Below are 17,912 nucleotides of genomic sequence, written 5' to 3'. Positions count from 1 at the left end.
TTTGAAGTCTTGCTTGGTGAGTGCACTGATCAAAGTTGTTCATTATTTCTGTATTGGTTTCCTTCACATCATTGTGTTCATTGTATAATTGTTTCTCTAGGTTCTTCCCATTTGGCTCTGCATCAGTTCAGTCTTATCTTCCCAAGTTTCTCTGGATTCCTCACATTCCTCAAAGGACTTATTTTTAAAAAGAGGCTAAGATACATTCAATTATGTATATTCATACAACTCAGTGAGGTGATTAAGACAAATATTTGATTTTAAAGGAACATTTAAAATTATTGCTTAACAGTTTTTAAAAAGCTCTGACCTCCCTTTTAGCTCACCATTTATTTGCAAGTCCTTAGTTGTCCATAGAGAAATGCATCAGCCAGTTTACGATATCTAATAAAGGTTCCTGCAAAGCTTTAGAACCAGGTGCATCAACAATTTGCTATTCTGCTCCTAGCTCATTGTTCTCCACCACTATAACCTAAAGAGAATGAATTCCACTTGGGCCAGTTTCACTTTTATCACTTTTATTTAAATCATGACGCATTGTAAAAGCCACATTGTATCATTCGGTGTTGATGTAAATAATAAATGTGTGTGTGTGTGTGTGTGTGTGTGTGTGTGTGTGTGTGCCCGCACGTACGGGTGCGCACAAGTGTGCAGGCTTCTACAGATGCATGAAGACAAATGCGTTTACATATTTGGTGGTGGGGGTGCTGGGGTATAAGATTGCGTTTTCAGTAATTTGCTTAGGTATGAAAAGAAGGCTATTGTTGGAGATGCATTGATGAATCAAAAAGATGGGAACCAGTAAATGAAAAACAACTTCAAACCTATTTCCCAGCCTATAGCCGGACCATCATACTCCTTTGTTCTTGTGCAGGTTAATAGAGATTGAGGAGATGGGCAGAGGAAAAAGCATTGCAATTTTCTGCTATTTAAGCTTGGCGAAATGGCACTCTTCAGGAAGCAGGAGAAAGTATGAAAGCGTAATAGGCATTTTAAAAGTAGAAGTCCATATAGCTGCTTGAGGGATTCTCAGATTTAGGCATGCATGGAATCGCGAATGAGATAATCAGCATTGTGAAATTGAAACCTGTCTGCTGCCTGCTGCTGTTCTTCCCTCTTTCAGTGAAGTGATTTGTAACACTCATCTTCTTCAGGCAAGGCAGCCTTCAAGATTATCCAGAACTGTCAATAGTAATTGCCAAAGTATTTTATTACCTACAGAAAATCAAAGGAATTTTATAACCAACAGTTATCAAGTTTCAATACACGGTATAAAGAGAGCCATTTTAGTTGGAATACAATCGTGTTTGCCTTGCTGTAATGTTCTTCAGACAATTCCTGTGCAACCAACTACAACCTTCACTGTATTTAAGCTGGAGGCGAGAATACGCATATGTTCTTGTAGCATATTTTTTTAAAGAAAATTACATAATGCTTACAAGCTTCTGCAAGCAAGTGGTTTGGTTTTTTTTTCTTATTGCTAAACAAATATGACCTTGGCTAATTGCTTCTAAAAAAGAAATAAAAAAGATTTTGTGAAATTTGAGATTGAGTTTTAAGTTCTGCCATCAGAGAAATGCCCATTTACCTGGGACAGTTCCCCATGCTTTATGGGAAAGAAAAGTGCTTGATCTAAATTAAGAGGAAAAAAACAACAGCATGATATGCAAACTTTGCAGCAAGTAGACAAGCACTTGTAAGATTTTGGCTACTAGAGGGGTTGAAGTTATGTGTGTTCCCTTGTTTTCAAAGAATTCTTTTCATTGCTCTGAAAATAACCTCATTCCCACATTCACATTGGAATTTGAATGTCCTTATTAGTTAACATGAAATAATGAGAAAAATTCTTCAGAGCTACTGATATGTTTACCTACCTTTGAGCTCACATTCTATAGAACGAGGCCAGAGAAGGTCTTTGTGACAAAGAACAGAAGAAGCTAATGAAAGCTATCATCTTTTTATGAAAGTCATATTTTTCACTAATTCTTAAATCCATGTCAATAAAACTGAGATGTCAACTATCAGTATGCAAGGATCTTTTAAGTGGCAAGGTACAAATTTATCTGTGAACTATTTATAAGCATAAGGACATACCTTTGCAAAGTCCTGTATCATAAAGCTGATTTGTAAATAGATGGAGGAATGTGCTTCTGTTTTCTTTGTAACCACTCTTTCATTTTGCTCCTGAAAATAAATGTTAAAAACACAAACAGAATGGACAGGATCAGAATTTCTCCACTTTGAAGAATATAATAGGGAATCTTGATAATATAAGGATTTTTAATAGGAATTGCATTTTAAAAAATTTGGATTTGATTTCTAATAACTATTTCTATTTTAACTAGAAATCAAACTTCAGGATTATGTTCAAATGAAGGTTAAAATGGGGAAGACTTTTTAATCATGACAGGCAATTAGAAAGTTTGATAATTATATACTGAACTTTTAGTGCATATTTTGATTAGTGAAGAAAAGAAGAATCCCTAAAAATTCCTAAAATAAATTCCTAAAAATTCCAAAGAAAAATCTATAAATGGAACATTTTTCAACTTACTACTGCTCCTGCTGCTTATTGATTTCTCCTTAAGAATAGGTAGAATGATGTTGTGGAAAGGACTGACCTGGCATCTGGGGTATAGGTTTGAACCCTTGTTCTGTTTCTTATTAGTGATACGATGACCTGTACAAGTCATTTAACTTTTCTGGTCCTCAGATTAGCTAGTCTATAAAATTATGGTGATGGATCAGGTGATCTCTAACATTGCAGCCAACTCTAAGTCTATGACCCTCTGGCTGTTCTGCTGTTTTCCATAGGGAGTATTTTGCTTTATCTTGAAATAGTTTGGTATGTCATTTTATTTCTGGGATCACAACATAATTTGGGAGAAATAAGTTATCCTATTTTAAGCATTCACTTTAAATCCTTAGTGGTGGCATACTTCTTTTAAAATGGGATTCATAAATTGATGGTGTGTGATTCTCTCATTTCACTATGTAGATGAAAGTAAATAGATAGCATCTCTTTTATATAAAATGATAATCTAATATGATTATTTGTAAGAGTCTCAGAAAATTTTTCAAATGTGCATTTAAAGTAATTGTTTTAATGAACAAAAATATATGTTTAAGATAGGTCTAATAACTACACTTCTCTACCTTTCTCCACAAATAAATTATTTACTCTCAAAATGAGCAATGTCAGTATTTTCCCCAAAATAGAAATACTGCTCACTTTTCTCATAGTTTCCAACTGGTAAAACTTAATAGTAGCATTCTTTGTGTGTCATGACTAAGTAGGTGGCTCAGATGTTCTATGGACCTAATAAAAGTAATCTGCATATATTAGTCAATGCTTTTTCACTTTAAGGTTTAGTTCATGTCAATACTCCAAAGTCAGCTTCTGAGTGAGATTTCTTTTTTAGTTCACGGAGGACTGGTATAAGCATGTGCTTTTAGCCCCTTAATAAAAGGGTCATCCAAATAAATAAATTCTTGCTGACTTTGAGATTTTCCATTAAACAACCTCCCACCCATTGCTGAAGATAAGAGACCCTAAATATTCAAGGAATCCTTTATTTAGTAGTGTAAATATCAGCAGTGATATAGTGTCCCTTTAACCAAAACTAACATTTGTTGATTCAATTGGGATAAATCCATGTCCTGGCTGACTTTAAGATTAAAGGCACTCTCATTTTCAATGGACTCTTGGACTATGTAATAGTAACAGTTTATGTCTATGTTTCTGAAACCTGCCTTTCCAGGCTCCTCTACTCCGGTCCTACCAACCCCAAGAGTGACATTGGAGGAGCTTCCCTTAAGTGTACTTGATTACTGTGGTCAAGAGAAATTGAGTAATTATGTTCATTAAATCCAAAGAATCTTTAAATATTTATTTATTTAAACAGTCAACTGTTAGGTTTAGTGTTGGATTAAGTGAGGTCAAAGGTTACAGAGAAGGAGCACAGCTGTATTTGTGCAGGGTTGTACCTGATCCCAACCTCCTGTAGTGTGAGCAGTGGTAAGTGAACTGTTTCTGTGTTGTTCACTCACTCTGTCAGATCGAAATCCAGTTCAATAGCATTCAACTAGCTCCCATTTGAAAGATTTGTCTTACAAAACCCTGAAAACGGCTCTGAACATGCATACATTGATTTTGTTGCTGGAATCTCCTGAGCTTTGATGAAAAAGCAGGCTCCACGTGCAGGTGAAGAGGGTTTACCTCTTCAATATTAAAAAAGAGAAGATTAAGGATTTCTGTTCTGCTAAGGCTGAACTAATCAGTGGCATGCAAGGGTAAGAAAGTTGGCCTTATGCCTATAGTACTGCATTATTTTCTATGGTTGAACAAGTCAAAAATTTCTCCCATTGCCTCCTATGTGTTGCTATAGCCCATGATTATTCCATTTTGCATGGTTAATCAAATAACCGAGGGTAGAAGAGCAAAGTTGTTTTTCATATTTTACAGAAGATATTTACTATTACAGGGCATTCACTTTAGTGAATGGAAATGAAGATTTTGTAAGAAAAGGGAAAAAAAGGGGGGAAAGCACCCATGTGAATTTATATTTAAGAATCAAATAGTTGAATGTTCATGGCAAATCTATAGTTTTCCTTCCTTATTTGGGATTTGAAGTTTAGTTCCATTCCATTTACCTCTATCAAAAAAAAAGGGTAGGAGGGACTAGAGAATGTGTGAAATTATTTCATTTTCACAAACTTTCAAAATTTTCTCCAAAGAATCAGAATTATTATTTGAGCCCATAGACTCAAGAACACTTCACATTTGTCCTTGGTATAGGGAATTCTTGTGCTTCATTTTTCTCCGTCCAAAGGATACATGTAACTCTAGTGGAATTTTTTTTTTTCTATTTTCACATCGGAGGATTATGCAGTATTCTCAGACAGTTTCCACACATCATTTCTCAGCAGGGAATAGCAGAATGAAGTGAATGCATCTCCTCTAAGAGAAGGACAATTTTACACCCTGTAGCACTAACTCCTGTAATTATTTGTGTCCATCTTAGTCATGATTTGGGTAAAGTGGTTGGAAACCTTCTTGAAATTATGGTGTCAGTAAGCCTTTGGGTAAAAAAAAAAATTTTTTTAAAAGGTTTAAGTAAACTAGCCATGCTGTGAGATATCAGACATTATAAGGTATCAGAAAAATGTTAGATATATCTGGAATCAAATCTTATCAAGCATGTCTGATCCATTGTAAGAAATACAATAACAATGCTGAAACAAACTCTATAGAGACAGATAAGGCTGGATAAGAGAATTTCAGAAATTAGATAACATTTATTTTCCATCATTTATAGAAATCACTCAGTTTGCCTTTTAGGCATATGTCCCTGAACTTTCCTGGCTCCCCCAGCATGGCACATCAAACAGAGCCAGTTTTCTATCACTATTAAATTCCAACTTCTCACTCCTCAAAGGATATGAAATAAAAATTTCAAAAAAGAAAACAAGAGCCCCAGGTCCTAGGCACCAATGCTCTCCAAGTCTATGAGTTTGAGTAAATGGTTGATCGAGAGATTTTTTTTCCCCACTTGAACATTCCCTATACCAATCACAAACCCATTCCCTAGCAGATAGATGGCAGGCTGGGGGAGGGCTGTGTCTGGAGCCAGGCAAATCTGAGTTCAAATTCAACTTCAGATACTTACTAGCTGTGTGATCCTGAGCAAATCATTTAACTTCTTCCTACCTCAGTTTCCTCAATTGTAAAATGGGAATAATAATAGAATTGAGATAATTGTAAAGTATTTCAATGCACTATATAAATGTGAGCTATTATTATAAAGGGTCTAGAATAGCCTATACTCTATATATTAGCTATCATTATTACCATCATCACCACCACCACTCTCATCATCATCATCATCAATTCTAAAATTAAAATGATAAGAGAAGAATTGAAGAGACTGAGATATACTTTCTAGATTTCTAAGAGTTTAACTACAGATTTAATATAGATCTAAAACTCTATTTTACTAAGATATTCAACAGTGGGGTTGGCATATTGCGTTAGTTTGGTTATGGATTAAATATGATTAATGGTACAGGAAAACCCTTAGCAAACAACTCTATGTGAAGGTGATGGGCTAGATGCAGTAATCATTCATTTTACAGGAAGGCAAGGTACTTTACTTAGTCCAAACCTTCACTCATAACTTAATGATCACATGGTAGTGGATGTTGTCAGCCTTCAGAAAAAGCAGATTAAAATCACACTCAGGCTTTAATTATCTGAAGTGCAAACATTGTATGACTGGAATCACAGTGATGCATTATTTCAGAGTCCTAGCAGTGTCCCTTTTCCACTAGGGTAAAAAAAAAGCTGAATTTGTGGATTTTTTTTCCCCAGGCCAATCCATAAAGATGCCTTTTTCACCTCTTTGATGTGATAAGGAAGTGTTAAATCAGAGTGAATCCTTATTCTGTACCTTGGGACTCAGCACTGCTTAAACCAATTTTTACTATTCCTGCGTTTTGTAGACACCAACCCATGCATCTCTCTCCTACATATCAGAGAAGATTGGAATAGTCATCTAGTGCTACCTGTTAGCACTTAATTGGTATAATCATCTAATTTCTAGTTAGAAATAATGGCATCTTGCACTTTTTTAGAAAATTGTAACTTCCAGGATATATTCCATATTATATTACATTATGAGATTAAATTTTTAGAGAGGATTCTTGTATCTGGATACCCCTCTCTCTGACTTTGCTTCTACCTAGCATCACAGAAGTCCACTGTTCCCCATTTTGTTGCTAAAGTTATAATTTATATAAAGCACACCTTTAAAAAGAATGACAAGATTTGAGGCACAGAAAAACAAATGCTATTGTTGGAAAAAATGTAAAACTAAAATTTATAAAGCTTCTTGCATCATGTCCATGTGATTGAAAATTAGACAAATTTAAAACATATTAAATATAAGGTTTAAAGAACATTGCTGCCTGATTGAATGTTTAATACAATTAGACTTTATATATTCTTTTAGAAATTGTATCATAATAGATGAAAGGGTAATAGATGAACCGACTCTGGATATCTCATTTTTATTTTATGACAGAGTTCTAGATCTATATCTCTATAGACACATTTATATGTATAGATATTCTATTCATATATAGGCATGCATACATATACGTATTTATATATGTATAAGTTTGTGTGTAAGTATGTATGTGTTTTAGCATAGAAAAAGTCAGTAAGAAAGAATGTTTACTAAGGTCATTGGCATCAGTAACCAAAAAACAAAAAACAAAGACAGGATTTTGCATGACTGAAAAGGAGGACCCCTCACTCCTATCTTTTACCCAGGGTTACTAAGACTCTACTATATTCATACTCTACTATGCCCTCTGGGCATCTATTTTTATTCTTCTGATGTAAGATTAGAATATGTAAGTAGATATGCAAAGTGTTTCATCAGTTATCTCTATATCCAGAGTTCCTGTCCAGTAGCAGGCAAGGAGACCAGTGCAAAATAGGAAGGTAGTTATGGCTCTCATATCTTAGATGAAATTCCCTGTTCTGTTCATATGTTTATGATTAATTCTTCAATCTTTTGACTTTACTTTCATCTTTCTTATTCAGCAACATTTATCATCATTTAACCAATTTTTAAAGGAAAAAAATCAGTGTGAAATTTAATTAGTGAAAAATGCTCGGAAAGGTATACTAGAGCCAAGTGTGGTTTGTTCTAACCATGATATTAAATAAATTTGACTTTAAAAATATATATGCAATATTATAAATAGCAAATACAATATCACATTTTAAAAAACGCTTCATAAACAATGTTTTAGCTGATATTGATCATATGCTAATCAATATATATACATGTTAGTGATCTTGTTAGTCAATAGAAGCCAATAGAGTTTTTACTAATCAATAATACAAAGATTTCATTTATTTATACTGTTTCAAAACACAAAGTATGCTGTCTTTAACCTAGGTATTTAGGAGAAAAAAAATCAGCCCTTCTCAGGGTTGTTTTTCAGACAGACACTTGAACAGTCTAAGCATTCGTTATTCAATAATAGACTTAAAAAAGCTTAAGGATAGCTTACCTTTTCCTATATCTTTTAATTCTGTTAGGTATTCTATCGTTCCCTTGTGTTGTTTTGCACATTCCTATATCTTGCCGTATCCTAGACTCTGAAGACCTAGTAAGCGAGCTAAAGCCTGATGACGCTAACGAATCCCAGCACAAATGACTGAATCGATAGGAAACCAGCCACTGCTGTTTAAGTGTATCGATAAATGTACCTTTATTTTCTCTTGAATGGATAAGTGTCGCAGTTAAGAGTCCTATGGATCTCTTAATTGAAAGTTAATTTTAAATCAATAAAGAGAGTCATTTAAATATTGATCGGCCCTTTCTACACGAATTGTTAGCTGATTTTTTTTTGAAACAACTTTGTTTAAATGCAATCAATATCCCACAATCAGTGTGTTCTATAAAAAATTGACAGGTGTTCCCAAAATGCCTTCTAGGCATATTCTTATCTGTTTACATATGCAGTTAAGATAGTCCAGTCTTTTATCACATGCACCTAGATGTCAAAGAAAAAATAAATAAATTGTGTTTTCAAAAGTGCTCCTAAATACTATGAGATTGTATTAAAATACGTGTTTTCTATTATGCCTTTCATTTACCCTCTTCCCACCTCTGCAAACCTTTATTTATCACTATAGATGTTTAAAATTAAATGAAGGATATTCTGGGTTTTCATAGAATCAGTATCACTCAAACTGCCTTATTAATGCAAACTACCTGCAAAAGAAAACTCACTGTTTTAATGTACAAAGCAAAAATAGACAGCTGTATTTGGAACATATGCACTTTAGTACCTATATAGAAATATGTGTGTCTCTATTTATATATATATATATTTATATTATATAAATATATATAAATACATATACACACAAATATTCCATTAACTTTGTTGCTCTCCACTGAAAATTATTTAGCTTTTAATGAAATAATACTGGGGGGGAGGTCATACATGACTGTATATGGTGTGAATATGTTTATCAAGGGGTGAGACTAGCTAGGACTTTTATTTATTTTGTGATCCTTTCTTAGATATCTCTCTTAGCATAGCAGCAAATAGCCAAGCTTTCTTTCATTTCCATTTGACAAAGAGAACAGTCAAAAGGATAAAAATTTCATTTCATGTGATTCACCTTGATTAACCTAATAAAGTAAACTCAACTACATGTGGCTTTCAACATAGCAGCAAATAGAAACCTCCAGGAACATGGCTTCCTGCGGCAATCTCCTTGATATGGCTCTGGGGGCAGCCTAGAACCTCTGACACCATCCATGCTCCTCCCCTTCCTACTCCTTTACACGAGCCCCCACCCCAATGAAGAACTGATTTTTAAAAGCACAGATTGCATTTTACTCCTGTGTCCCTTCCTAAGTGACTGTCTAACCTATTTTTATTTATGAAGCTATAAATCTAAGGTATGAAACCCATTATTATTGTTGTGGTATTGTTTTTTCACTTACAGCTGTTGTTTTCTGTAAGTCTACTTCTTTTAAATTTTTGGTAAAAGTAAAAATTAGTTGATTAGCCAACAAATCCCTTTTTGAACTACAGAGGCATTTAATTAATGAATCAAATCTGTGTAAATAGCAGTTTACCCACAAATAACATTCTTGCTTTTTAATGATGTCACCTAAGTATGAAGCAAAGCAATGTTAAGGTCTGCAATTATGTTAACTGACATTTGACTGAAAAGTAAAAATATCACATAATTATATTTCTTTTCTAAATGACAAGCTAAAATGTAAATCTTATAATTAAAACTGTTTATGACATTTAAATACTTAAATCTGAAAATAATAAACAAAACAATCTTCTCCTATGCATCCTTTTTGGAACATTCTAAAATGCCAGCATGAAAAAAAGCTATATAAACATCCTGGGGCAGTAGAACTAAGAAACGGGGGCTGTGATGGATGCAGTATAATTTGTACTATTTTTCCTATTACGACAAACTCTTTCAGCTGTTCTGCAAATCCACTCTTCTTTAATCCTGCATTATTGTCCTCTTAATGCAACATCTCAGAACCCATTCCATTCCATTTTCTCTGTTAGAAAAGCTATATCAAAAGGGAAGATTAAAAAGAAATGGCTGGGTATCATTAGTTCATATGCATACGAGTTCAGCATGTGAAGATGCTTTTTCTAGGATCAGCCTTAAGATGTGACTGATAGATCTTATTTGTCTGATAGAGTTGACCAGGGAAATAGAGCTACAGCTGGTTACTTCATTAGGTCCTCTCATTGATTGAACCCTGCTGAAGTGATGCAGCAGCCTCCTCAGATAACTGCTGGTAATAGAACAAAATGAATTCTTATCACAGAGATTGGAAAGGCCATTAACCCTGGCCTCCAATGCTTTTCAGAGGTCACAGACAGGAAGCCAAGCGGTGACTGGGAAAACTGTTTTCTGTCTAACTACAGGTCACGTTAGAGGGGGTGAGTGACTTTTTTACTCTTCAGCTTCTGTACAGATGAAACTGTAACACTGGCAGATGTTAATAATCAGCTGTAAATAAATACTGGAACCAGAAGAAGAAAAATGAGAAAGCACAGGAATTTATTTCAATAAATATTTAATAAAAGAACAATTGTTACTGTGATATTTATTGCCAGTTCTGCTGTAGTTTTTTTTAAACTAATATTTTTCCATATAAATTGTAAAGTGAAATACATAAAGGCACTTTTAAAAGGAAATTTAATATGGCTTTATATAAAAATACCTTTCCTTCCTTCCTTCAAAGATGGGAATTATAATTGCCTACTGCTGCCTTACTGGCCTGTTATTGCTCGAAGCCTATCACCAGTTCATCTGTGAATTAGTGCAAGGCTCTGTTTGCCTTTCACCTGGTTGAGGAGGGTATATATCTAAGTAACAGTCCTATAATTTACATTTAATGCAACCTTTCAATTGACCAAGAGCCCACAACCTAAGCCCCCATCTCACAGCTGAGGACTTTCCCACATTTGTCAAATCAATGCCACTCTAGGATCAGCCATGAGGACTCATTCATTTAAATCTCAGAGCTTCAAATGACAGTTTTCATGACCCTGGTGAGGAGCCTGGCCATTATAGGAAATAGTCTTATTCCTTACATATTTGGCTCAAAAAGGAAAATCTACATAGATTAGTAATATTTAGCGAAGGATGCATCTCATAAATTAGAAGAGAACATTTACTCCTCCTGTACTAACATGCACATATAAACACCTACATATCTACAGACACATGCACAAATGTCTTAAGATATTTTTAGCACTATATTGCTGGCTTCTATACTTGGGATTGTAATTTAATTTCTATGTCTGTGGTGGTACGGTATTCTCTGTTGGAGCCAATCTTTCACAAGTAGTAAGTTCGTTTAAATGTAAATAGGGTACTGTGGATGGGGAAAAAATGACCTATTTCATGTCTTGGGGGATCCACCTAGGCATTTGGATTGGCCTTCCATGAATAAATAATAACAAGAAGGTGTATGCTGTCATTGCTTTATTTGAAACACAAGAAGTGGTTTGGCACAACAGAATCTAAAGCACAAAATAGAGGCTGATTTAGGTATATTTACAATTCAGATCCTCAATCTGATCAAAAGGTCTCTTTTGAAAGAAAAAAAAAGTATTTTGAAGATTGTGGATTACAGGTACAGAAGAAAACCATCTGATGTCAAAATTAGGTCTTTTTCAGTGTAAATGAAAGGATTTCCCACACTAAACATTAAATTATAGCATGAACCTTATATCTCACATAGTTCAGAAATAAATGGAATGACATTAAAGATTTTAAGCAAATAAAGTTAATACTGAAGGTTGGATGATGTGTTGAGGCAGTTAAGTGATTCTAACTGGGGGGGATTTTTTGCATATAGCTTTTCAATTCATAGAATGTATGGGTTAATAAGTTAGATTTTTAAAGAATTAAGTTCATGTTTTTGCTTATCTCATTTATCAAGAATGTTAGATTCTATTATAAATGTTTCAAAGCATGACAGAGAGGCCTGGAATTTGTGTGTTTGATACCTGAGGTGAAACTCATGAAACTTTTAAACATAATTAGTTGTGTTATGCACTATGAACCTTAGCAGAACTCTGAATTCATTCCAAATTGTGCAATAAAGGACTGGTATTTACTCTTTGCTGAGATCTAGCCTAAGAATGTTTGATAAGCTTTATCCTCCTTTCTACAAAGCAGTATTAGTTAAAGTTAAGTCAAATCTAAGCAATGCAGAATTTGCCATTTAGAATGAAAAGCAGGATGTTAGTATCCATGGTACTCGGCCATATTAGGGTTTCATGTAAAACAAAGATTTCTAGTTTGAAGGCCTAAGAGCAGCAAAGAAAGACTTCTTTTCATTATTCTTCTTTCTCTTTTTACCTATTTGAACTGATTAAGTCACAGTAGCAATAAATGTGCACTTGGTTTTCCTAAAGATTTCAGGGAAATAAGGGCATCATAACTATGCAATTTTTGAACTATTATGTATTTATAATGTATCAGATTATTTGCCATTGAGGGGAAAATGAGTTGGATGGATTGGATTTTTTTCCATTATTTGGTTGCATTCTTTTGGATGAAATGCACAAAACCACTTAAGATTTCTTGAAATATCTATGGGTCATATATTGTGACTTTTTTTAAGACAATGACTGGAGGTGAGAAAAGGGCTCACATGTTTATGAAGATACAGGAGTTTCCAAAATAATCCAATAGCATCTCATAATATTCCTTGAGATCTATATCTTTGGTGATGGTGCATGGATGGTTAATACAATTCAACATTTGTTGAGAATCTACTATCCATAAGGTCTATACTAGGTGCTGATTATACAGAATTGAAAAATAAAATGTTCCTTGTCCTCATGGAACATGGCTGGACATGGCAAAGAGCACTGCATAATATGGCATGTGGGTAAACAAAAATATTATAAGATAATAGGAATTCAGTATACTGGTGCTGAAGGAGAAATTTTAAAAATACCTTAGAAAAGTTTAGGGAGAGGGAGAACACTTCTCTTTGAGGTGATTCCATCTTAGTTGAAGCATAAAAGAGAATGAGGGAAGGGGGATAGGGCAAAGGGAAGAGATTTCAAGAGTTAAAATTGAAATAGATATGTGTCCAAAGCATGGTGGAAGGGTTGGGGAGAAGGATATTAAGTTGTAAATGTCAGGATGAAATCTGAGAATAGCTAAACTGTCCATTTTAATGAGAATATAGCATAAAGGAGAATAAAATAAAATAAGTTAGAAAATTAGGTTGGAGTCCTTTTATAGAGAACATTAAAGGAAAATATTTTCCCCTAAATGTATGAGGGAAGGCTAGATAGTATCCTGTGTACAATTCCATAGAGGATATCATTTCAGGAGATTGTTTTGACTAATTTGTGTTTGTATCTCCAATGCATCCTCTATGATAAGCATTTAATAAATGCTTATTGAAAGAATGAGTAATAAACTTAGGTCTCCAGTGAAGGGCCCCAGGGATCTGGACTGGCCATGTGCAAATCAACATTTGTATCAGTGATTTATATAAAACCATAGATGGTATCAATATCAAATTTGCCAATGATCCAAAGTTGAAAAACATACCTTTGTGCCAGATGACAAAATCATGATTCAACAATCTCACAAAAAATGTAACTTTGGTTTGTAGTTACTAAAATGGAATTTAAAATAAGAAATAGTAGAGCCTTAGACTTGAATTCAAGAAGTTAATTTACAATTTACAAAAAGATGAAGGAAACATGGCTAAAGTACAGTTTGCCAAAACAGGTTCAAGGTTTTGGTAGACTTCAAACTTAATATGTGTCAAGAATATGATATGGCAGCCAAAAAAAAGCTACTGTGGTCTTAGACTAAATTAAGATTAGCATTACTTACAGGAATAGGGCAAATATCTCACTAAAGGTAAGCTGTCAAATGTCAGAGAAATAAGATAGAAATGAGAGTATTTGTAGTATGTATATAACATGATTATCACCTTGTGCTCTGCCCTTGTCAGACTTCATTTATAGCATTTTTGTTCAATCCTGGGAACCATATTTTACAAAGGGCATTTATAAACTGGAGAGATATCCACAAAAGGTCTTGAGTCAGTGTCATATAAGAGAAGATTCAAGGAGGATATAATAACTGTCTTCAAATGTATGAAGTGTTCTAATATTAAATAAAAATTAGAATTGTTTAATTTGGTCCCAAAGGACAAAACGAGAAGTGAGTAGAAGCTGCAAAGAGACAAATTTAAGTTCAATGTCAGGAAAAACACTCTAATAGAGAGATCCAAAAATAGAATTGTCTGGAATGTAGATAATTTTTTCTCATTTTACGTCATCAGACAGAGGTTGGATGAAACTTTCTCAGACCTCTCAGAAAGGATCCTTTTTCAACTCTCAATTGAAGTAGATATTCTCTAAGATTCCTTCCAGCTCTGAACCTCCATGGTGAACCCATGAAGATATTTGAGCAGGAAAGAGACTTGGGCAGACCTGACAGAAATAGATCCAGAGGGGGAAGGTACACAGAGGACATTTCTTCAACTCTCTCATGAAGATCATACAGACTGTGTAGGGATTTGAGCTCAGATCCTTTGGGTTCAGAGCTAGAGTTCAGAGTCCCACATGAACTCTGTTCATTCAGAATATTATTTTGGTAACTGTGCAAGGGATAAATTAGAGAAGAGCCTGGAGATAAGAACAACTGACTGGAGTCTTTAAATAACACTGGTAAGGGGTGACAAAGAACAGAATTAGCATGAGTTCAGTGAAGTATATGTTTGGATATGTTGGAACAATCAGGACTTGACTATTAATTGGATATGAGGATAAGGGAGGAAGATATGAAGCCAAGGGTAAAGCATGATCAAGATTAAGGAGCATTAGGCAAATTTTGTAGAAATACATTACACTGAGTATCTTTTATTTACTTTTGTATTTTGTAACAATTTGTAATTTATAAGAATTTAATAAGGCTAATTTTTTTCTTCTTGATTACATCATATTTTGGAATTGTACATGTATTAAGTTCGTTGGTTAGGGACTAAATTCTTCTTTTGCTTCATAACTTCCTTTTCCAGAGGTATTGAAAAGGTCTGATGATGCTTTAAGTAAAATGCTGTGACTAGTGCCTGGACCTGAAACTTTATACTGGACTTGAAACTGTACTTTATAACCATACCATTGGTATGGTATAAGAAACTACAGGGTGAGGAAAGATGTTTCAACTACCAATGCAGGTTGTCACCTTCTTTGCAACTGATAGTTCTAGTGAATTACTTAGACCCCTGAAAGTTTGCCCGACTTTCTTAGGATTACATAACTATTATATGTCATAGAGGTCAGCCTTGAGCTGAGGCTGATTCTCAATTCATTATACTATCATATTTCTCAGACTAATAAAGGAGAAACTGGTAAATGACTATACAGTTTAAACCACTTTTTAAAAAAATCAAATCATCAACCCTTGCTTTGAACAACATAATTTAACAATTTAAAGGGGAAAAAAGAAAGAACCACAAAACAACTAAGGTTGGGATATTATTCATTATTATTTCTCTCAGTCAACTGAATCTGCCCATAGACAAAATGAGTCAAACTATGTAACTTTGGAAATGTGGGCCACTTTCAAATAGCAACAAATTGTTTAAAAGACATAGTCAAGAATTGGCATAGTGGTAAATGTCTTAAATCACTGCTAAGCAAGCTGAAACTGCTTTATTACTTGATTTCTGGGACTCTAAACTTCAGCAGGTCTAAAACTGATCAGATGTCTCACTGTCTGGAGCCAATATAGTAAACCCCTAAGGGGGTACCAGGATACTAAGGAGCAGTGAACTGCCCCTGGTCAGAAACAGAGAAGGTCAATGCTTCTGTGTTGATCAACACTGGGATAGGACTCAGAAGTGACTGCTACACTTCCAGCCAGGGAGAGAGAAATACAGAATCAGTCTCAAAAAAAGAACCCCAGCATATTGAGGTATTAAAAAGATATAAATGAAAATCCTTTTTGTTATCTGGAAAGCAAAATAGCTTTTCCAATAATAAACCAATACCTCTTTCCCCTGTTTTGTGTCATTTCATGTCTGTATATAGATATTTTCTCCTTTTTTTCTTAATACCCCTTTAAAAATATTGCTTGTGAAGATTTTTTACTCTATTAATTGTGCCTGAAAATTAAACAAACTATAAAAGGAATTTATTCCCATAAAATTTATTGGAATTTCCTATGGTAAACTAGATGTTCAACAGCATCTTTTTGTAATTACTATTTATTTCATACTTAATAGATTTAATTTTCTGAAATTTAATTAGGCAGTTGGGGAGGTACATTATTAATTCTTTCAGGCCACTAAGGTCCATTTCAGGCAACTAGGTTTACCTCACTCTAAGGTTTCTTTTCTCCAGATGATACCCAAAACATCTGGTTCATGACATCATACATTTAGACCTAGAAGGGATCTTAAAGTTCATATTGAATTCTAATTTTAGATGAGGACCTGAGGACCAGAGAGGGTCAGTGTTTTTCACAAAATTATACAGGAAACAAGTAGCAGAATCAGGATTTGAATCCAGTTCTTCAGACTTCAAATCAAATACCCTTTTAACTGTACCATGCTGCCTTTTAATTCATTTGGAGAGCGAAAACACCCTGTTTTTGGGGGGTAAAACTAACTTGCTCATCTTGTAACCAATTGTTTTAGCATTTTATAGTCATATCAAAAGTACTTGAAAGAATTTATTCAACATTCCATTTATATTACAGTATTGGTTTGTATGTATATTTTAAAATTTCTATGACCCTTCCCCCCAGGAGGTACTTAGTATCATGTTCAGTATTCTAGATACTATACAGATTTAACCTTACTTCATTACTGAATGCATGTATTTGGATTCAGAAGACCTGGGTTTAATGTGAATGAGTAAAGTTATTTAGTCTGTTTGAATCTTAGTTTCCCCATCTATAGAATAATGGTACTTCTACTTACCTAATAGGATCATTGTAAATAAGAAAATATAATTTATTGAAGGAATACATCTTGAAAAAAATATGTATCTATATGTAGATTTATTTAAACAATAGAGGTTTTGTTGAATATTTATGTAACTTTTTATGCCTATAAATACCATTTGTCACAAGCTTATTTATTTACTCTTAAATTCATTAGACTGAAGATCTACTTCAATGCCTTACTGGGACATTTAGATAATTTTGAGCTCTTAAAGGCTAGGTCAGTGGAGTCTATCTTACTAAGTTGAAATGTTTTATGTATGGGCCCAGTAATAATAATAATAGCTGTTATTATTATCATCACCATCCTCATTATCATCATGGTTAGAATTTATAGAACACTTTAGGATTTACCAAATTTTCCTGTATGTTATCATATTTAATTATCACAATAACCCCATGAGGTACAGTCTATTGTTATCTCCATTTTACAGATAAGAAAACTAAGACTGAGAGAAGTGATTAACTTTCCTAAAACCATTAAGTGTTCAAGTCCAATAGTACATACCAAACCTTCAAACCACTTCTATTTGTCATTTAAAGACTAGTTTAGCTAGATGTATGGAGGCTCATCACTAGTGGTCCCAGTGATTTGAATATTTTAGAAAATGCTGTTGAGCAAATACAAAGAAATAGGAAAGTATAGACATATATAGTGAATAGTGAGTTCAGTTTGCCCAGATTAATGAATACAATCAAGGACTAGAAATAATATTAGAGCTAGGATATATAATCTATGCTATTTTGTATATCCTGCATTCCTCCTTCAACAAGAGATTTTAGAATTTTCTTTTGTAGGAAACAATATTACAAAAATAATCAAGAATGAAAAATAAAACAA

The 17,912-nt window shown here is 33.9% G+C and overlaps 1 protein-coding gene and 1 long non-coding RNA gene across 3 annotated transcripts in view; one reads left to right on the top strand and one right to left on the bottom strand.

Moving 5' to 3' along the window:
- ZFHX4 (zinc finger homeobox 4) overlaps window positions 1-17,912 on the top strand; it is a 222,102-nt gene that overhangs the window by 138,836 nt on the left and 65,354 nt on the right. The window lies entirely within an intron of this gene.
- LOC141498397 (uncharacterized) lies at window positions 511-8,239 on the bottom strand. The gene is made up of 3 exons (XR_012471623.1): window positions 8,086-8,239; window positions 2,095-2,184; window positions 511-1,215 (listed from the first exon to the last, which is right to left on the bottom strand). It is a non-coding gene; the product is annotated as an uncharacterized LOC141498397 (long non-coding RNA).

Source organism: Macrotis lagotis, chromosome X (genome assembly GCF_037893015.1).
Source record: "Macrotis lagotis isolate mMagLag1 chromosome X, bilby.v1.9.chrom.fasta, whole genome shotgun sequence".
Classification (NCBI taxonomy): Eukaryota; Metazoa; Chordata; class Mammalia; order Peramelemorphia; family Peramelidae; genus Macrotis; species Macrotis lagotis.
Note: the sequence above shows the minus strand (reverse complement) of the source record. Positions and strands in the feature narration are given on the sequence as shown.